The 22,187-nt window shown below is 39.6% G+C and overlaps 1 pseudogene; it reads right to left on the bottom strand.

Moving 5' to 3' along the window:
• Window positions 1-17,286: 17,286 nt before the first annotated feature.
• LOC110741883 lies at window positions 17,287-19,372 on the bottom strand (annotated as a pseudogene).
• Window positions 19,373-22,187: the final 2,815 nt, after the last annotated feature.

Here is a 22,187-nt window from a genome sequence, read left to right as displayed (position 1 = left end):
TCCCTCCAAATGGAGGACTTTATAGTCCCTTCTCCCATTAAGTGCAATAGAAGACTAACTCCTTGAGGCAGGGATTAGATGTTATTTATATTTGTGTTCCTACTGCCCAGCAAAGAGACCTTCATATAGTAGGTGCTCAATAAATGTTTGTTTATTGTATGCATGAACAGATGCATTCAATAATAATTCAATGTGTGTGTGTATGTGTGTGCATGTGCTTTGGGTGGCAGTGGGGGGAAGGCGTGTTTGAAGACTCTCCCCTAGGTCAGGGTACCTGGTACAAGACTGTCCGTTTTATATGAGCTATCTCACTCACTCCTTCCAATCCTACAAGGTAGGTCATCAGAACTTCTCAGGAAATGGAGGCATGTAGAGATTAATGTCACATGTGAGATACTGAGGGTTGATATTTAGATTAAGCACGCGCTCCCTCCCTACTATGATGATTGAGACTCTTCCCTACTATGATGATTGAGAGTCTCATTGATTACACTCTCTCAGACAATGATCCAGGCTGTGCCGTGCTTACAAGATATGAGACTGGGTAAACCCCTTTATTGTGTAATTTTAAGGAAGGACTCCCAGAACTCAAATTGTTCCCACCTGATGCCTGAGAGACCAAATTCATCCTACGTTCCTTTCTGAAGGAATCTCTGGACTCCAGAATTAGGGTGGAGTAATGCAAATATTACTGGCATTGAATCTTGGGTGTATTTCCAGCATTTCCTCTAACTGGATATAATACTATGTGAATCAGTTTGCCTTTCTGAGCATCAGTTTATTCAACTCTCCAAAAGGAGTATATAACATTGCCTATTCTCTCACCTCAAAGGAATGATGTTGAATAAAAAATCCAATTAGATGAACTTCATAAAAAGATTTGATATTTGCTAGATTGTTAAGAGCAGAGACCAGTCTTTTATTTTGGTAAACTTTACAACACCTGGGAAAGTGCTCAATAAATTTGTGAAATGGAGGAGTTAAGATAACTTCATATTCAAATACAAAATTTTCATTTCTCTGGTTCAATTTAGAAAGTTGTTAGTACAATTAGAAATAACAAAGATAGAAACAAAAATAGCCAGTCAATTTTATACTCTATTTCTCTTTCTACTAGATCAGGTGTCATCAACCTAATATAAGAATAAGCAAAAGATTTATTCAGTTGTTCTCAGTGCTAGAACAAGATCGACAAGCTTAAGTGCAGGTGCCTGGCCTATCCAGTACAAGTTTACTAGTCCTGGTTTGTGTTTTACCATATTCTCCTGTATGTAGTCCTTCTCTTGTGATCAGTGCCATCCCAGATGAAGTCTTTGGTTCTTAGAAACAAGAATTCTTTGTTAAAACGAAATTGCCAACATCAGCCTATGTGAATAACCACCCCACAAGTGAAGAATAAAGAAAGTCTTCAGAGCCACGGTCCTGTCCTTCAAACAATAACCAGTTTTTAGGAGACCATTTTTCTTCATTATGTCTTAACAATTGCCACTCTTCTTACCTAATTCAAGCTGTTTTCTTAGGCTTTTTCTTCAACATTCCCTATGTAACATAGTACAAGGCTTGTCATATAAACTGAAAATAGAAAGGAGAAAAAGATGATAATCACCTTGATGGCAGTAGAGCAGAATAAATACATAAGTTAATTTTACCAGGTTTTTGAAACCCTTCGTAGTTTTTGAAACCCTTGGTAGTTTTCCCTTCCCATTCCAAGATAGCTAAGCTATTTTGTTTTCTTGGTTGAGGGCTTTAGAATTTCAAGGAAGCAAGCATAACCCAACAGATGCTCATAAGACAACCATTGAGTTGAGTGAGTTTTGGAGCTGAGCTTCGAGGGACATAATAATAGATTGTTTCAAAGGCATAGAAGTGAGTTCTGGGAGGATTTGAAAGTATCTGGTAGGGGAGAGATTTAGGGAGAGTCTCTCAGAAAGAAAATGGGAGTCCTGCAGGTCTAGGGAGCTTGGGAAAACAGTAGCCTGCCTGCTCTCTTTCAACGGCATCTTCCTTTCCAATGAACTGGGGAGGTGGCAATAACTTAGAGGACATTGGTTTCCTGGTATATGTAAGGGGACAGTTTGAGATATGTGGAAGTTCCTAGCTTCAGCAAAAACACTAGAACCCAAGGCTGATATGGAAGTAGCAGGGCTGCCCACCTTCAAGGGCACAGGTGTGCTTGGACGACACACATATCAATGGTGACCAATGTTGACCAAAGACGAAAAGGTTACTCTTAATGTTCTGAGCTGCCTAAGACTCTCACAGTTCTTAAATGATACCAGAGAGGTGAGATATTTCCTCTCTCACTATTCTCCAGGAATATCCTCTACCAATGTTACAAATGTCTGGGTGTTTATCTTCCAAAATCCTAAGTAAATTAGGTTTTGAAAAATAAATGTATTTGCCATTTATTGCACCCTGGAATTATAAATTAAAGTTCATACTTGTTACAAAACCAACGTATAAGTTTAGGTCTAAGAATAGGTTATACAGCCCATGTAAAAATATGTGTAAGCAATTTACTAACATAAAAAAGCCTCCTAATTCATAAATGTGGCTATAAAAAGTCCTTTGAGAAATCCTGGCAGGGACTTCCTTTAGGACTCAGCATTCAACATCTTATTTAATTCCTGCTCGTATTGATTTTTTTTACTAAAATTGTTTATTTCCTAAGTGCTTTATACTCATTAACTAACTTAGCCACATAATAACCCCATGCAGTAGCTAATATTATTATCATTTTATAGATCATGGAACATGAGTGGCAAAGACAAGATGAGACAAGATAAGTCAAAAGATCCAGCACTTTTGAGTCCTCAACTGTAAGAGACCCCGCTGTCTTTAAAATAGTCCAGAAAAGTTGTGTGTGTTCTCACAGACTAGCAATTATTGATTCTAGCTCGTATGACAGGTGTCTTGGCAAACAGGAAATGGATGACAGAGCCTTATAACAACTGTAATTTTAAGAGACATATCAAGAAGGCATGAGTATTGGATGAGGAACAGATGGTTTTCATCTTCCTTTACCACAGCACATAGGAGAATGCAGCAAGTCCACGTGGGTATCAGAAAACAAAAATCTCCTTGTGTATCTAGCACTTAACACTCTCTATTCTGCGTCAGGAAAAAAAGTAAACATGCCACAATAATTGAACCTGCACACTTAAGGTTCTAATAATCAGATTCTCCTGAAGAGGAGAGGGGAGAGAAAGAAAAAGAGAAAGAAAAAAGGAGGAGGAGGGAAGAAAGACAGACAGACATAAAGAAAGACCAACAACATTATTTTGTTCTTTGTTTCCATTGCCTCTTCATGGCTGAATCAGCAAGTGGAACACAAATATTAACTCTGAAAGATATGTGGAAATGTGAAGCATAATCTTTATGATTCTGACAGCTGCTGATAAGCAGCAGCTGAGTTCATGAATTCCAAAGACTTTCTGGGTATATTGTTAAAACATTTCGATGGAGGAGAATTAAAAAATTAACTCTCCCTTCAAGCCTTGACTACCCTGAAATATTTGTTAATAAATTGAGTAATGCATTCATTAAGTCTTGTGCATTTATGTGCTTTTCAATCAGATCCTCATTCCTCCTAGCCATTCCGTACACTTTTCTTTTTCTTTCCTTGGTTGTCGCCAAAGCATCAGAACCACCCTACCTCTCCAATTCCTAAGCTGCTCTGCATACACAGCATCCCTTAGATCAGCCACTACTGGGCCTATGTATTTTGATTCCAACAATAATTGACTGAGCTCCCATACTACCATTTTCCTTCCAGTGATTCCTGTGGTTTAAGCCAAATACTATGTAGCTCTAACTACTTAAAACAGAGCCTTTGATTAGGACACAGAAAGTTATAACAATTGGATGCAAAGCTCCTGTTCTGAGAGTGACCAACATCCTGGCCTCTGACAAACAGCCAGTCCAAACATACTGGAGACCAAATGGAGCTTTAGTGGAAGGGTGGTTAATTGTGTGTTGGTTCCCATGGACAGAGTCCATGTTTCCATGTGTCATTTGCAGAATATCCAAGAGGAATTATAGGAGAGGCTAGATGAAAGGCTTGGTATGAGTGATAAATAGGGATGAGAGAAGCAGAGAGTGGTTGGGTTAGATGAACTTGTCAGAAGGTTACTTGTGGACATTAAAGCTGGGCGATGTGCCTTGCGTGGCCTGAATATAGGCCCTTGCTTGGATTCTAAATGCCCTATTTTCTTAGGCTCAACATTAGGATCCAATTACCTGCAACAAAGCTTTATTTGATCCACTTGAATTTCTATTTGTCTACAGATATTTGTTGAGTAGCTTCCATGTGCCAAGCACCAAGTGCCAGAAATAAGCAATGAAAAAGTCAGGCAAAGGTTTTTTTCCTCCAACTTGGTTTGATTCCAGTTGGAAAAAACAGAAAACTGATAATTAAACAAGGTTACTTTGGGTCATAATAAGTGTTATGAAGAAAAATAAAGCCGAGTTAAATGGAGGAGATGCTAGAGAGTACTGGGATGCTAGAAAGCCACTTTAAATTGGATGTTCAAGTGAAGCCTCCAGTACCGAAGGGAAATGTACTTAAGACTTTAAAGATGCAATGGAGCCAGACATAGTACAGGAAGACATGGGTGGGTGTGTAGGGGGATCACGGGGAGTATTTCAAAGGAAAAGAAGTACTACACAAGACAGAATTAAGGCATGACCTTGAGGATCTGTATGTTCAAAAGGAGGCCCTGTGGCTGGAGCCTCATGAAAAAGGTAGAGAGGAGAACTAGATAAGGTTGGGGAAGCCAGCAAAAGCCATATCATATAGGTCTGTAGGCCATGGTAGAGTTAAGATTTTATTCTAAATGCAATGAGAAGCTTCTGAGCAGTGTGGCCACAAAAACCACATTCTCCTCTCTTCACTACAACCCAGTAATCCATTCTCATAAGTTTGCATTTGACAATCTGATAGCTACATTAAGGATATCAAATCCTAATCTTTGGCCAGTAGTGAATTGTTCATTTCTGCTTTGCTTTGCGTAGTTCTCACAATCTCTTAATGCTCATTCCAGATTCTACTTTGCTTCTGTTCTATATTAGTTTCTGTCCAATTAGCCACGGGGCGTGTCACCTATGGGTGAAATCATGTTTTGCCCATATACCCTGGTTAGAATTATAGTGAGTGTTTATTGTTCAAAATAGTACTGCACATTTTGATAAGAATCTATGTGACTGCATCAGGAACTCTAAGAATATAGGATTACTGACTATTCACTCATGTCTCTTTACATCAAGTCCTTTATAATAAGGATTAGTTGTCCTCTCATTTGGCATACCCAGCCTCATAACTTCTTATAATTTATTATTCTCTTGCCATTAATGCAAGAATATAGACATTAATTCAAATGAATGGCGTCTGGAGATTGATTTTACCTTTGATAGTTATCGATGATCAGAAGGCTATGAAGGATGTCTTGCTAAGAAAGGGCCACATGATACAATTCTTTGTCTGCTGCTAGATTTAGATAAACAGTTTTATGTGAAAGGAACAAATTGGGATTTTAACCGAAACCTTCCAGTGTTAATAAGGAACTGTATATTAAGTTTCTTATTAACTGTGAGTTAAAACAATGGGCCTTCAGCTAAATACTGAGTAAAATCAGAGACTCAAGCCTGGAACTAGTTTTCCCAAAAACATACATTGAACAGTTTCCGCTACATAATTTCACAGAAGTATTGGCAATCTGACATTTCCTAGGCATCTGGGCTCATGAATATTTAGATAGATAGGGTGCTGAATACTTTATTGAATGATGACATCTGGCACTCCTATTTTAAATGATACTTCTAGTTCTCAGAGAAATAACATAGATTACTATGACGGGTATTAACTTTTATATAGGATTCACTTGTTAATGAGAAAAATTTATTCTCTATCAATCCAACAAGTTTTTTTAAGGTACTAACCTTGTGCAAGATAATGTGCTAAGGTCTAGGAAAACAGTATGAAGTTCCATACTTACAACTTTGTACCTGATATTTGCTGGTTTCTTAAGAGGTTGTTTTTAAAGCCATAGGTATCATTCAAAATGTATCTACTGAGAAATTTCATGATCTTATTTGATACATTGCAAAAAATATATTTTAATTAAAATCAAAAGCCCAAGGATCTAAGAGTTAAATTGACCCTAAGGAAATTTCTGGAAACGTACGGGGCCAAGGTGAACTCACAGATCCCAGTTTAAGATTGTTTAGTTAAGGACCCTCAAGGATTATTAATATGTGTGGAAAATTTTTATACGTCTTGTCTTTCCATTTCTAAGGCACACGGTATAGATGTCAATTATAGGTAAAGCATATTTGCATTTCCTAAACCCTTGTTTCCTTCTCATTACAAACTATGTGTTTATGCCAGGTTGTTAGTGCAATACAGAATGCTTAGACTTTGACATTCCATACTTTAAAGTGTGAGTTATTGTATATTTCCCTGATATTTATATCTGGTTTTTTTTTTTTTTTTTTTTTTTGAAATACAAATTCTCTGCCTTGATGCTTCATTTCTTCACTAGCACCTCCACACCCCTATCCTGCATCCAAGAACCACAACAGTTCAGGTCTTAATGATCACAGTACCTACTATACATGTCTTTTCTGTAAAAAAAAATAAATCATCCAGAACTGATAGCTGCTCATGGAAAGTCCATTACTTTGTTACTTCTGGCAGGCACATGTATTTTTCTTTGGTTGGCTAGCCTAGTGGTGTTTCCAGCAGCTCGGATAACTGGCAACCCTACATAATTCCTTCTGTTAGGCCTGTCAAAGTCTTGTCTGACACAAGTAAACTGGACATGACTATACAAATCCATCAGGGCATACAGTGCCACTCTGAACTGTCACAACCTGCCAGATAGTCTCCCTAGTGTGTCAGTGACTGGTTAGAGCTTTCTGGGCCCAGCATAGTTCTTCTCCATGAGATAAGATTTCTGCAAGCAGAACTTTGCCCTCAAGGTTTACTTTTTATTTAAAACTTAAGGCTCCAAAAACTTCGGGTCAAATTCCATTGCCATTTATTTCCCCTTGCCACTTTGGATTGAACTGTCCCCCAGGGTCCCTTTCTTGAGACTTGGACCTATCACTCCCCGGTTATGTTTCTGACCTTTTTACTCCTCAACCCTAAATGTGTTTTTTGATCCATATACTGGCATTCCCTCTTTCCCTTCCAGGACAATTTTGAATACACTTGTAAATAGAGATCCAAGTTATTTTTTCACTTTTATTTAATGGTATTAGTGACTTCTATGGTGCCAGAATCCCCTCCTTACCCTTGCGTCGGACTGCCCTCAGAGAAATCACTGGCTTTCCCACATTCTTTTGAAGTTGATTGATCAAGCATGGGAAATCCGGAATGAAATATTCCTACAGTTATGTGTTGTGCTCTCTCTAGTTTTTATCGTGCTAAATGGCCCTTTAATACATCTTTGTTTTCTCCTAGACAAAAACTCTCTTAAAGAAGTAGTGCCTATAGTTTTTATTCAGTACTGTGCTTCATGCATACAATAGACTCAACAAGTTATTTATTATATTGAATTTAAAAATCAGCATCATAAACTCATTGGCTCTAATTTGAGTTTTTAACATAACCTGGTTCATGGATAGCTTTCTTTTTAAAGTTTCTATTTTAGAGAATTTGTATTTTTTCAAGCCTGAAACCTTTAAAAATAGGAGGCTGAAGAATTCCATTGTTAGCCAAAGTGATTGGTGTGTTTTAATTTCAAGGTAAAAATGTACATTGCTTCATCTGTAGCCTGAGTGTAGATTTTGTTTGGCTCTTCAGGATAAATTTACCTTATAAAAGATCACCTAAGATAGCAGAGAAAAGCTGCCATTCATCCTTACTAAAAATAAAACCTCTAGGCTTAATGGAACACAAGATGTCTCCCTTGCACGGAATGTAATGTAGCTGGGATAGAATTCTCTGTTGGGTTTTTATCAAAAAATGGCCTAGTCTCCTTCTCTTTCTCTGAAGCACTGGGTAGCTGCCAATTCATTCAAATTCTGCAAGCATCTGGTAAAGCTCTGACTTGATTGCCTTGGTCAGATTGGATAGAAGCAGACCCAGGTGTTGCTCTTCTAGGTATGGTTTCCATATTATTACCTTGAAGTTGATCTACTCTGTAAGTTCAATCACCTTGAAAATTACCCTCTAGTTTTCCATCAATCACATTGCCTCAGTTAGTCAGTTTTTTAGCTACTTGGATTTTGTGTGAAATATTTATTAAATTAAATTACACCAATGGACTCTGGGATTCACAAATATGTTTTAGATACACTTACAGTTACTCATCTGACTGAATATTTTCCTGAGGAAAAAAATAGTCAAAGGACTACCTTCTATGAGTGGTCTTCTAGACTGCAAAAATCCTGATCTTGTCAGGATTCCATAATTTAATTAACAGAGTTCTGACTGACTTTGATTGGAGTGAAGAGCCTTAAAGAGAAGTATTAGTTCTTGGTTGCCAAAATGTCAAGTGTAACTTGAGCATCTTTTTATTGTTAAGACTAAGCATAAACAGAGGTGTTTTGGGAGTTAATCAGATTTCAAACCATGTAGAGTTTTCAAGTCTATGTTTGTATTTACCATGGCAATGCTTTGAAGCAATTCTTGACCGTACCAATTATTATTTAACGTTTCTACATGGATAAGTGGACTGCCTCAAGTAGAAGAAAGATTTATTTGAACCATTTTGTTTATTCACAAGAGAAAGATTTCAAGTTTTCATATGTTTTATCTGTGAACAACTTTCAAATGTGTAAAATGGCCTGTGAACATGTCCAGCATAACACCCTTTGACTCAAAAACTCCCAAAAACGTGAGAATTCACTGATGGTAGCAAAGCCCAATAAGGAGTTTTAAAGTAAGCAAAGGGGCATAAAATTATGAAATCTTACCAATAGTTTACAAGCAGAAGTATGGTTACCTAAATATCATCCATCTACACACACTCCTCATAGAAATTCCTACAGGCTCTTGAAAAGGAAAAGAACAAGTTTTATGCTGTAGAAACATAAGAGATGGAGGGGGTAGTAATGCTATAGGACATCAGGTAGAGGTCTAACAGGTGTACAGGCCTCAAAACTTTCTTGAAACAGAAGGCTTTCAGAAAAATAGAAACCTATGCAGTTTCTTTCTACCTCTACTGGCTCATATTGGATTGATTCTCACTTTCACATTGCCTGATACTGGTTGCATGGGTAGGAACCCTAGCCTAGGAAGGAATGTGGTAGAGGTAGAAAAGTATCAGTTATCAGTATGTTATATTCTGTTTTGTTTACTGTTTCCTGTGTTATTATGGTCTCACCAACTAGAATGTGTATCAGTGGGCAAGGATAGATGGAATATATTAATACTACCCTCTCTACAGCAAAAAGCAGAATACATTGTTCTATGTAACCAAATTCTGGAGCCAGGGGTTTGAATTCTATCAGCCTGTGCTGCCTCTACTTTTTATTATCTCCCCTATATTTGTCTCTTTTTAACTGTCCCTTTATTTGCATGCCTGTCCCATTCTCTCAGACCAGCTTTAAACATGGCTGTCAACAGAATTCAGGTTCGCATCTCAGCTTTGACACAAAAATGAACAGAGTCAAACAGTACTTTTTGAATTGTAGTAAAAATGCACCACCATGTTCCATAGTCTCCCTAAGAGTGATTGCATCTTGAAGGCCTTTCATCCGCAAGTGAAATGTCAACATAGAAATCTTAAGTATTTTAGAATATTGAAGAAAGAGACTTTTTCAGTTAACATTATTAAATACAATATACATTTTAGGAAAAATACAGTAAGATGGCAAATGTAATGTTCATACACTGCTGATGGGAACATAAAGTGAATAACCACTTTGAATAATGGTTTTTCAGTATCTTAAAAAATTATGGCTGGGCGTGGTGGCTCATGCCTGTAATAGCAGCACTTTGGAAGGCCTAGGCGAGCAGATCACTTGATGTCAGGAGTTCGAGACCAGCCTGGCCAACATGGTGAAACCCCATCTCTACTAAAAATACAAAAATTAACTGGGCATGGTGGTGCACACCTGTAATCCCAGCTATTCAGTAGGCTGAGGCAGAAGAATCACTTGAACCTGAGAGGTGGAGTTTGCAGTGAGCTGAAATAGAGCCACTGCATTTCAGCCTGGGCAACAGAGCAAGATCCTGTCTCAAAAAAAAAATTATACATTTATAGTGTAAGTCAACCTTTCCACTCCTAGGTATTTATCCAAGAGAAATAAAAGCATATATTCAGAAAAAGCAAATACACAAATACTCATACTATGTTTATATGCAATGGCCTAACTCCAGTGACAAACCAAATGTCAAACAACTGGTGAATGGATAAAATTTGTGGTATATTTATACAATGAAGTAGTAATTAGGCAATAAAAAGGAATGCACTATTGATATATACTACAATGTGGGTGAACCTCAAAATAATTATGCTTTTGTACAGGTGGAACTATACAATATGCACTAATATGTATAAAAGCATAAAAAAGTATAAATAGTATGAAAAAGCAAAGTAATCTTTAGTGACAGAAAGTAAATCAATGATTGACTGGGGGAATGGAGGCACATGAGAAAGGGTAGGTGAGAGAGATTATAACAGGACATAAGGTAACATGAGTTGATGAATATGTTGAGGACATAAGGAAACATTTGAGTTGATGAATATGTTCATTATCTTAGCTGCACTGATAGTATATATAGCCATATATATATACACACACACACACACCATATATATACACATACATATATACATATATTTATTTATATACACACACAGAAATTTGTCAAATTGTATGCTTAAAACATATACTTTTTATTGTATGCAACTAAATCAAATAAAACAGTTAAAAATTATGTGGGGTTCAGCTAAAGCAATGCTTAGGGAAAAGATTATATTATTGAATACTTATATTAGAAATGAAGGAAGGCTTGGTGCAGTGGCTTATGCCTGTAATCCCAGCACTTTGGGAGGCTGAGTTGGGAGGATTGCTTGAGGCCAGGAGTTTGAGACCAGCTTAGGCAACAGAGTGAGATCCTGTCTCTACAAAAAATAATTTTAAAAATTAACTGGGTGTAGTGGCTCACACCTGTGGTCCTAGTTACTTGGGAGGTCGAGGCAAGAGGATTGCTTGAACCCAGAAATTTGAGGCTACAGTGAACTATGATTGTGCCTGGGCAAAATAGTGAGACCCTGTTTCCAGAAAAAAGAGAAAAAAAAGAAAGAAAGGAAGGAAGGAAGGAAGGAAGGAAGGAAGGAAGGAAGGAAGGAAGGAAGGAAAGAAAGAAAGAAAGAAAGAAAGAAAGAAAGAAAAGTGAGAAGAATGAAGATACTGATGAGCAAATAAAACACAAAGCAAACAGAAGAATGGAAGAAATAGATAAGAACAAAACTACTACAATTTAAAAGATAAAATCAATAAAGTCAATGAAACCAAAGGTTTGTTACTTGAAGAGATCAAAAAACTTAACGAACTTTTTTATTAGACTGATTAAGAAATAAAGAAGATACAAATTACCAACATTAGGATTGAAAGAGGAACATCATGTGACCTACAAAAATTAGGAGGACAATAAAAGCATATTATGAACAACTTTATGCCTATACATATGATAGCACATGTGGAAATGGACAAATTTCGTAAAGGTACAAACTAATAAAACTTATTCAAGAAGAAATAATGTAAATAAATAGCTCATTAATTATGAAAGTAATTGAACTAGAACCTAAAAGCATGCACCCTAAAAATTCCAGGACCAGTGGTCTCCACTGTTTAATTCTACCAAAAATTGATGAAAGACATAAATTTTACAAGAATTCTGCCAAAAAATAAAAAGGAAGGAACACTTTCCAATTCATTTGATGATTCAACATAGCCTTGACATCAAAACCAGACAAAGACATTACAATGTAAGAATACTATAGCCTAATACCCCTCATGAACATAGATGCAAAAGACTTTGACAAAATTTTAACTAACTGAATCCATCACTATATAAAATTAATAATATATTATTATCAAGGTGCTTCTCAGGAATTCAAGGTTGGCTCAATATTCAAAAATCAATCCAATTAATAATTCAACAGACTAAAAATGCATAAAATTATCTTCCTTGATGGAGAAAAGCTTTTTTCAAATTCAAAACCCTTATTGATAAAAATTCTCAGCAAATCAGGAGTGGAAGAGAGTGTTCTTAATATAATTAAGGACCTCTATGGAAAAATCACAGCTAACAAACTTAATGGTAAAAGCCTGAAGCCTTTCTCCCTGAGATCAGGAACAGCACAAAACTGTCTGCTCTCATCATTTCTATTTAACACTACTAGAGTTTTTAGACCATAGTTTCTCAAATCAGTATATTGACATTTTGGGCCTGATAAATTTTTGTTGGCTGGCACATGCATTGTTATATGTTAGCAGTATCCCTGGCTTCTCCGCACTAGATTCCAGTAGTACTTATATCAACCAAAACTTTTTTCAGGTGTTGCCAAATGACTCTTGAGGAGAGACAAAATGATCACCAATAGAGAATCACAGTTCTAGAAAGTGTATAGTGAGAAAAACAGGAAAAGAAAAGAAAGGAAGGGAAAAGAAACAAATCAGAGAGGAAGAAATAAAATTGTCTATTTTCAGTGCATTATTGTCAATGAAGAAAATTCTAAGAAATCTCAAAGAAAAGGCATAAGATCTAATACGTGAGTTTAGTAAAGTTGAAAGATACAAAGAAATATACAGAAATCAGTAGTATTTCTATATCTGACAATAAACAATGAAAAGTTGAAATTTAAAATTACAAAAAAATATAGAAGTACTTAGGATACATTTAACAAAATATTTGAAATATCTATACATTGAAAACTACAATATATTGAGAAGGGAAATTTTAAAAAATCTTTTTTTTTTGAGATGGAGTGTCACTCTGTCGCCCGGGCTGGAGTGCAGTGGCCGGATCTCAGCTCACTGCAAGCTCCGCCTCCCGGGTTCGCGCCATTCTCCTGCCTCAGCCTCCCGAGAAGCTGGGACTGCAGGCACCCGCCACCTCGCCCGGCTAGTTTTTTGTATTTTTTAGTAGAGACGGGGTTTCACCATGTTAGCCAGGATGGTCTTGATCTTGTGACCTCATGATCCGCCCATCTCGGCCTCCCAAAGTGCTGGGATTACAGGCTTGAGCCACCGCGCCTGGCCCTGTCTAACTCTTAAAGTGGAGTGTTGAAGTCCTCCACTATTATTGCATTGGAGTCTATGTTTCTCTTTAGATCTAGCTATATTTGCTTTGTAAATCTGGGTACACCGGTGTTGAGTGCATATTTATTTAGAATTGTTATTTCTTCCTGTTGGATTGATCTCTTTGACATTATATAGTGCCTTTTTTTATTTTTTTAACTGTTTTTGTCTTAAGGTCTGTTTTATCTGATATAAGTATGGTTATTCCTGCTTGCTTTTGTCTTCCATTTGTGTGAAATACCTTTTCCTTCTTTTTACTTGAGTCTATATGTGTTCTGCAGGTAAAGTATGTTTCTTGTAGGAAGCATATAACTGGATCATGTTTCTTTATCCATTTAGCCAGTCAACATATTTTTAAGTGGAGAATTTAATCATTTACATTCAGAGTTATGGCTGATACGTAAGACTTTGTTCTTGTCATACTGTTAATTGTTTTCTGGTTGTTTTCTATATTCTTATTTCCTTTCCTTTTTTTCTATTGTCTTTGTGGTTTCGTGATTATGTGTAGTGGTACCATTTGAGTTATTTCTCTTTCTCATTTGTGTGTTTGCTTTACTGTTGAATTTATACTTTTATGTGTTTTCATGATGGCAAATGTCCTTTTAGCTTCAGATTCCCCTGAGCATTTCCTGTAGACTAGTCTAGTGGTGATGAATTCCCTTAGCATTTGCTTGTGTGGGAAAGAGTTTATTTTTCTTTCATTTATGAAGGGTGATTTTGTTGACATAGTGTCATGGCATATTTTTCTTTCAGTGCTTTGAATATGTCATTCCATTATCTCCTGTCCTGTAAGGTTTCTGCTGAGAAATTCACTATTAGTCTGATGGGTGTTCTTTAAAAGGTGTAGATGTGGGCCGGGTGTGGTGGCGCTCATGCCTATAATGCCAGCACTTTGGGAGGCCGAGGCAGGTGGATCACAGGGTCAGGAGTTTGAGATCAGCCTGGCCAGCACAATGAAACCCCATCTCTACTAAAAATACAATAAATTAGCCAGGTGTGGTGGTGTGCACCTGTAATCCCAGCTACTTGGGAGGCTGAGGCAAGAGAATTGCATGAGCCTGGGAGGTGGAGGTTGCAGTGAGCTGAGATCACCCCATTGCACTCCAGCCCAGGCGATAGTGCGAGACTCCATCTCAAAAAAAAAAAAAAAGGTATAGAGGCCTTTCTCTAACATTTTAAAGACTCGTCTCTTTGTCTTTGGCTGTACACAGTTTGCCCACAATGTGCTGTCAAGAAGAACTTTTTGCATTATATTCATTTGGGGATCTTTGAGCTTCCTGTATCTGGGTATCTATGTCTCTTGCTAGACTTGGGAAGTTTTTATCTAGCATTTTGTTAAATAGGTTTTCTAATCTTTTCTTTCTCTCTTTGCCCTCAGGGACACTGGTAATTCAAATATTCCATTACTTTATGTTGTCCCAAATGTTACAAAAGCTTTGCTCATTCTTTTTTATTTTATCTTTATCTTTTTCTGACTGGATTATCTCAAAAGACCAGTGTTCAAGTTCTAAGAGTTTTTCTTCTGCTTGGTTTTACCTATTTTTGAAGCTTTCAAATGTATTTTGCATTTTAGTAAATGAATTATTCAGTTTCAGAATTTCTGTTTGATTCTTTTTTAAAATAGTTATCTTTCTGGCAACTTTTTAAATTTATGACCTGAATCATTTTTCTGATTCCTCTAAATTTTTTTTCAGAATTCTCTTGTGTCTCATTGAGCTTCTTTAAAATCGGTAGTGTGTATCTTTATTTGGGATTTTGTGAATTTCTTTAATTGGGATCTGCTGCTGGAAAATTATTGAGTTCCTTTGGAGGTGTTGTATTTCCTTGCTTGTTCATGTTTCCTGCATCCTTACATTGATATCTGCACATCTAGTGTAACAGATACTTCTTTCAAGGTTTGAATTTGATTTCATGGGGTAGAACTTATTCCTGAAGATGTATATTTGTTTGCAGTTGAGTAGGTCACTCTGGCTTTGATATTGGGTGTATGCAGTAAGGTAGTCTCTGTATGATTTCTTCAGCTATGAACAGTGTCAGTGGTATTTGTGATTTTCTTAGTGGCTTAGGATGTAGCTGTTAATGGAGGCTATGATTAAGTTTTTATGGGTACTAAGATGCCTGGTGGGTCAGTCTTCAGGCCCCGGTGGTGGTAGCAGTGGGCTGAGCATACTTGTCCTTGAGCCCCAGAGTGATGTATGCTGCCACTGGTATTAGCGGGTCCAGGTAGGCCAGTAGTGGAAGCTGTGGGCAAGGTATGTGGGTGGGTTCTTAGGTCTCCAGGCAGTGGTATGATGTGGGTGATGGCAGAAGCAGTGGTGGAGCAACCCACTGGAGCCCAGGTGGTCCATTCTGGTGTTGATGGTGGTTGTGATAAGTTGGGTGGGCCAGTCTGCTGATCTGCAGGTGGCTCATGTGGGTGACTGCCAGCTGTGGTGGTATCAACAGGTTGGGTCAGCCCAACTTCAGACCCCAGGAGGATGTTCATGTACCATTGGTGGTGAACTGGGCTGAGAGACCCCCAGGCCCCTAAATGGCATGCTAGAGTAGTAGGGAGATGGGACTGAGTTGATAAACTTGTCCTCAGGTTCCCTGGAAGTGCTTTCAGGCACTGGCTGTGATAGGCAGGGGCAGATGGTCCCTAGGCTGCTGGCAGAATTATCAGGTTTGGGCAGCAGTGGCTGCACTGCAGGCTGCCTCCAGGGAGAGCAAGGCCACTCTCAGCAGGAGCAGCTTAAGCAGTAAGCTGTGGAGCTTGCCGTTTGCTCGCACCTTGGTCTCTTAGCAGCCTACAGCAGTGGCAGTGGTATTTGTCCTTAGGGATTGTTAAAGTGCCCAGCTTTCCCTCTTCTTCTTTGACCTGGTGGCCCCAGGGAAGATCATAGTGCTTTGGAGACTGGGCTGTTAGAATGGCACTGGCTGTGGCCTGCTACCAGGGAGGGCAGTGCCACTCTCAGTGGGAGCAGTATGGGCAGACAGCTGTGGCGTGTACAGTTTCTTCACATCTTGGCCCTACAGTAGCCTGCAGTAGTGGTGGGATTTGTCCTCGGAAGTATGTGAAAGTGCCTGTTCTCCTTGGCCCAGTGGCAGCTATGGCAGTGATGGTCCCAGGGTAGGACAAAGTCCTCTGGGGGCTGAGCTCTCAGAATGACACAATGTTACAGTTGCACAGGGCTCAGAAGCCTGTGGGACTCAGCCTAAGTTTCCTTTCTGAAACGATACCTCTGTACAATCTCTACGCAGCTCCCTTTGTTAGTCTTGACGCTCATGAGGGTTGAGGGGCTCTCCAGTGCCTAGAATTGAAGTTCATGACAAGAATTTGGAGCCCTGAAGGTCTCACTGACGATTTCCCTGCATCTGGGAGCTTCTCCCAGCTCCCGGGCAATCTTGGCTGAGCAAGCTGCCTCAATTCCCTCTCCTTCTTTGCTTTCTGTGTTTCTCATCACTCCTCTGTTGAATTCCAGTGTTCTCTCTTAGTTTTGTGATTATCTACTTGCTATTTTGGTCCTTCTCTGTGGAAGGGGGTCATATTAGCTGCATCTGGTCAGCTATCTTGCCTCTGTCTCTCCCAGTGATTTTTGACAAAGGTGCCAAGGTATTTCAATGGGGAATGAATTCATTAATCAACAAATGGCATAATCAAAAAGTGAACATTGAACCTTACTTTCACCCTACAGAAAAAATTAACTCAAAATGCATCATGGACCTAAATGTAAGTGTGAAAATCAAAAAATTTCTGGAAGAATATACAAGAAAAATCTTCGGAACCTTGAGCTAGACAAAGATATCTTAGACTGGACACATGCTCACATACAAATAAAAGATATAGAAATAATAGACACATTGAACTTTACCAAATATAAAACATTTGCCTTTTAAAAAACACCATTTAGAAAAAAAGGTAGGCCATGGACTGAAAGAAAATATTTTCAAAAGCTATATCTGATACTGAACTTGTATAAAATACATAAAGAATGCTTAATTTCAATTATCAAGACATTTTAAAAATAAGCAAAACATTTTTTAAGATACAATATCATAACTTTATTCAGGAGATAATAAAATACGATACAGGGCTGACACTGACAAACAGCCATGCATAAAAATTATATAAATCTGCTTGCTAGATTTTCCAGAAGAGGCCCAGTCATTACAAACAAGAAAGAAAAACCAGGAGGGTGCCTAAATGCACTCTTTCAAGCAAATGCAAACGTTTCCACACTCCCTTGTAGCAAAGGCAGCCCCAGGTGAAGGTGGTCCTACTAGCAGGAAGATTAGGAGGCAGCAGCTGTGCAGAAGCCATGCTTCCTGGCCCTGCCAGAGCTCAACGGTAGGCCTTGTTGAACTCCTGGAGGACCTATCGCTTCTCAGTTGCCTGCTTGAGTAGCGTGGACTCTCTTCACCAGCCTGTCAAACTCCTCCCCAAGTATTTCATAGGAGTTCAGGACCTGTCTTGACTTCTCCATGTGCTGCTCCTGTAGGTGAATGGCTCCTTCCAAACGGTCCCTAATCAGACAATGAACTTCCACTTTCTCATCAGTGTGTCGGACAAAATCTTTATCTCCTCCATCCTCAGCTTAAGGATCATAGCAGCGCACTTGACTTCCAGGTACTGGGCATTGATGTGGTCTAACTCTGAGTGAGTCTTCAGCCAGCATTCCTGAGGAAGCCTCTGCAGCAAAGTGAGGCAGCGGAGAAGCACTTGGGAGTAGGTGGACTCTTCTTCTCCAGCAGCACCATCTGCTCCTTTTGCTGGCTGTTGGCATCCTGGCACTGCTGCTCCCTACCCACTAGGACCTCTGCAAGTTTCCACACCTTTGCTGTCTTCATGGTTTCACTGTCAGCATCTGAATTGGGATCATAGTACCAGAGCAGAGTGAAACATTTCTTCTTGAGCTGCTCCTCCACTTCTTGCTGTAGCAGAGCCTTCATCCAAACAAAATCCTCTGAGAGTGGCATGGATTCCAGAAGGTCTGCCTTCTCCAGCTCTAGCAGTGAAGGTATCTCCCTCTCCTGGCTAGGACCTAAGAGCCACGCCAGTTCCGTTATGAGTAGCCGCTGTTCAAGGGTCTCAGGAAACTTTTTGTTCTCAGAAGTTAAATTTGTGTCTTGTATCTTCACACAGGAATCCACAAGCAGCTCTTGAATAACTCCATGTAAAATCTCAGACCTCAACCATGTTGTCTTATGCAGTCAAACTTCCTTCCATGCCTTGTTGAAGTATTTCCATCCTTTTTCCAGGTGAGTGGAAATCCCTGAATGCCTTTTGATTTTCTTGGGATTCTAATACTGGGGTAGCTGAAGCTCTTAAGAGGGTGCCAAGAACCTCGGCTGGGGCGGGCTGGCCAGCAGTGTCTGTCTACACCCAGTACCCATCCCGCACCGGGGCTCCAGAACGCACTCTGGAACCTCTCATTCGGACCCACCGCAGGGGTTAGGGGAAGCGAGGCTCAGGAGGACCGCACTGGAAGGCCCTCAGGGAAGGGGAAGGGGCAGCAAAACATTTTAATAGACAACTCACCAAAGTAGATATGCAGATAGCAAATAAGCACATTTTAAAATATTCAAGATCATTAGTCATTAGAAAAAATGCAAATACTCACCCAACTAGAATGGTAAAATTTCTAAACGCTCACCATTCCAAGTTTTGGCAAGTTATATGGAGGAATGGGAGCTCATATACGTTGCTGGTGGGAATGCAAAATTGTATGGTCATTTCTGGATGTTTAAACATATAAATAGACTATAGAGTTAAACATATTCATACTTACAGCCTAGAAAATCTGCTGTTTGTTTTTACTCAAGAGAAATAAAAACATAAGTCAACTCAAAGACACATACTTAACTGTTTATAGAAGTTTTACTTATAGCTCCAAACTTGAAACAATTCAAATTTCTACCAATCAGGAATATTTTTAATTAGACATAATTTTAAAGAAAAAAGTTTAGACCTGACTAGAAAGCCTGAAATCACATGTTTTTCTCTGACTTTATAGTCATACCTAAATGTCATAATGGCCCATTAAAAAGTTTTAAATTTAGGCCGGGCGCGGTGGCTCAAGCCTGTAATCCCAGCACTTTGGGAGGCCGAGACGGGCGGATCACGAGGTCAGGAGATCGAGACCATCCTGGCTAACACGGTGAAACCCCGTCTCTACTAAAAAATAAAAAAAAATTAGCCGGGTGAGGTGGCGGGCGCCTGTAGTCCCAGCTACTCGGGAGGCTGAGGCAGGAGAATGGCGGGAACCCGGGAGGCGGAGCTTGCAGTGAGCTGAGATCCGGCCACTGCACTCCAGCCTGGGCGACAGAGCGAGACGGAGTCTCGCTCAAAAAAAAAAAAAAAAAAAAAAAAAAAAGTTTTAAATTTAAAAGGTACCTGTCTAGGGCCAATTATTACCATTATCTCAAACGGAGGATAATGAGGCTGGAACCATGAGATTTACTCCTTCTGCTCCTCCTCCTCAGTAATTACTGTACACAAGGCACAGAGTTAAAATCAATTTTAAGTTTATGGCCTCCAAACAGATGCAAACTCCGTATCATTTTTAGAGCAAGGCTTTCCTATGTTTCTCTCACATGTCTTGATAGGAAGAAATGTTTTCAAGCAGACATCCATTTCTAGGTCTCTGTAGGAAAGTCCTGGCTTATTCAACAAGGTTTGAATAACCAAGTGCCCCGGTCAGAGCTGCTTTCCTTATTTGTGCACAACAGTTAGGCAGCATCTTCTGAATTATCTTGCAAAATCATGTATTAGGCTATTCTAGAATTGCTATAAAGAAATACATGAGACTGGATAATTCATAAAGAAAATAGATTAATTGGTTCATCATTCTGCAGGCTGTACAGGAAGCATGGTGCTATAATCTGCTTGGCTTCTAGTGAAGCCTCGGGGAGCTCACAATCATGATAGAAGGCAAAGGGAGAAAAGGCATGTCACACAGTGAAAGCAAGAACAAGCAAGAGAGAATGTGGTGTGTGTCGGGGGGTGCCACACACTTTTAAACAACCATATCTCATGTGAACTCAGAGCAAAAGCTCGCTTATCACCAAGGGAATAACCCAAACCATTCATGAGGGATCCACCTCCACGATCCAAATACTTCCCACCAGGCTCCATGTCCAACACTGGAAATTACAATTCAACGTGAGATTTGGGTGGGAACAAATACCCAAACCATATTATTCCACCCTTGGCCCCACCCAAACCCCATGTTCTTCTCACATTGCAGAGTATAATTATGCCTTCCCAATAGTCCCCCAAAGCCTTTCCCCCCGCAAAGTCTTAACTCATTCCAGCATTAACTCAAAAGTCCCAAGTCCCAAGTTCAAAGTCTCATCTAGAGCTGAGCTGAGTTCCTTACCATCTATAGAGCCTGTAAAATAAAAAAAAACAAGTTATTTACTCCCAAGATACAATGGGAGTATAGATCTTGTAAACATACCCTTCCAAAAGGGAGAAATTGGCCAGAAGAAAGGAGCTACAGGCCTCACACAAGTTCGAAATGCAGAAGGGCAGTAATTAAATCTTAAAGCTCCAAAATAATCTTCTTTGACTCCATATCCCACATTCAAGGCACACTGGTGCAAGGCGCGGGCTTCCAAAGCCCCTATTTCCAGAAGATATTTCCGCCTCAGTGTCTTTGAAGGTTTCAGAACTCCAGGCTGCTCTTACAGGTTGTTGAGTGCCTGTGGCTTTTCCAGGTGCTGGGTGCAAGCTGCTGGTAGATCTACCATTCTAGGGTATGGAGGGCCATGGCCCCTTTCTCACAGCTGTGGAGATTTTGTGTGGGTGCTCCAACCCCATATTTCCTCTTGGCACTGTCCAGTAGAAGTTCTTCTATGGGGGCTCTGCCCCTGAGGGAGGCTTCTACCTGGGCATCCAGACTTTTCCACACATTCTCTGAAATCTGATGGAGGGTGCCAAGCCTCATTCACTCTTGCACACTGTGCACCCACAGACTTAACACCAGATGGAAGCTGCTGAGGCTTACAGCTTGCAACCTCTAAAGCCATGGCCCAAGCTGTACCTGGGCCCCTTTGAGCCAGAGCTTGAGCTGGAGTGGTCAGAATGTGGGGAGCAGAGTTCTGATGCTGCACAGGACAGCAGAGCCCTGGGCCTGACCCATGAAACCATTTTTCCCTCCTAGGCCTCTGGGTTTGTGATGTAAAGGCCTCCTGTGAAGGTCTCTGAAATGCCTTTGAGGCCTTTTCCCCATTGTCTTGGAAATTAGCACTTGGTTCTTTTTTAATTACACAAACATCTCTAGCAAGTGGTTGCTCCACTGCCTGCTTGAATTCCTTTTCTGAAAAAGCTTCCTTTCTCTGTCACATGGCTAGGCTGCAAATTTTTCAAATGTTTATGCTCTGCTTCCTGTTTAAATATAAATTCCAACTTTAAGTCTTTTTTTTTGTTTTTTTTTTTTTTTCTCCCACATCTGAGCACAGGTTGTTAGAAACAGCCAGGCCATTTCTTGAATGCTTTGCTGCTTAGAAATTTTTACCCCCAGATATCCTAAATCATCACTCTGAAGTTCAAACTTCCACATTTTCAGGTATCTTTATAGCAATGCCCCACTCCTCAGTACCAATTTTCTGTACTAGGCCATTCTTGCATCACTATTAAAAAATATGTGAGACTTGGGTAATTGTTAAAGAAAAGAGGTCTAATTGGCTCATGGTTCTGCAGCTTTGCAGGAAGCCTGGTGCTGGCATCTGGTTGACTTGTGGTGAAGCTTCAGGGAGATCACAATCATGGCATAAGATGAAGGAGGAGCAGGCACATCACATGGCAAAAGCAGGAATGAGAGAGAGAGGGAGTGTGTGGGGGGGAGGGGGGTGCCACACCCTTTTAAACAACCAGATCTCATGTAAACTCAGAGCAAGAGCTTGATTATCACCAAGGAGGTGGCCCAAGCCATTCTTGAGAGATCTGC

This window comes from Papio anubis, chromosome 1, assembly GCF_008728515.1.
Source record: "Papio anubis isolate 15944 chromosome 1, Panubis1.0, whole genome shotgun sequence".
Lineage (NCBI taxonomy): Eukaryota > Metazoa > Chordata > Mammalia > Primates > Cercopithecidae > Papio > Papio anubis.
Note: the sequence above shows the minus strand (reverse complement) of the source record. Positions and strands in the feature narration are given on the sequence as shown.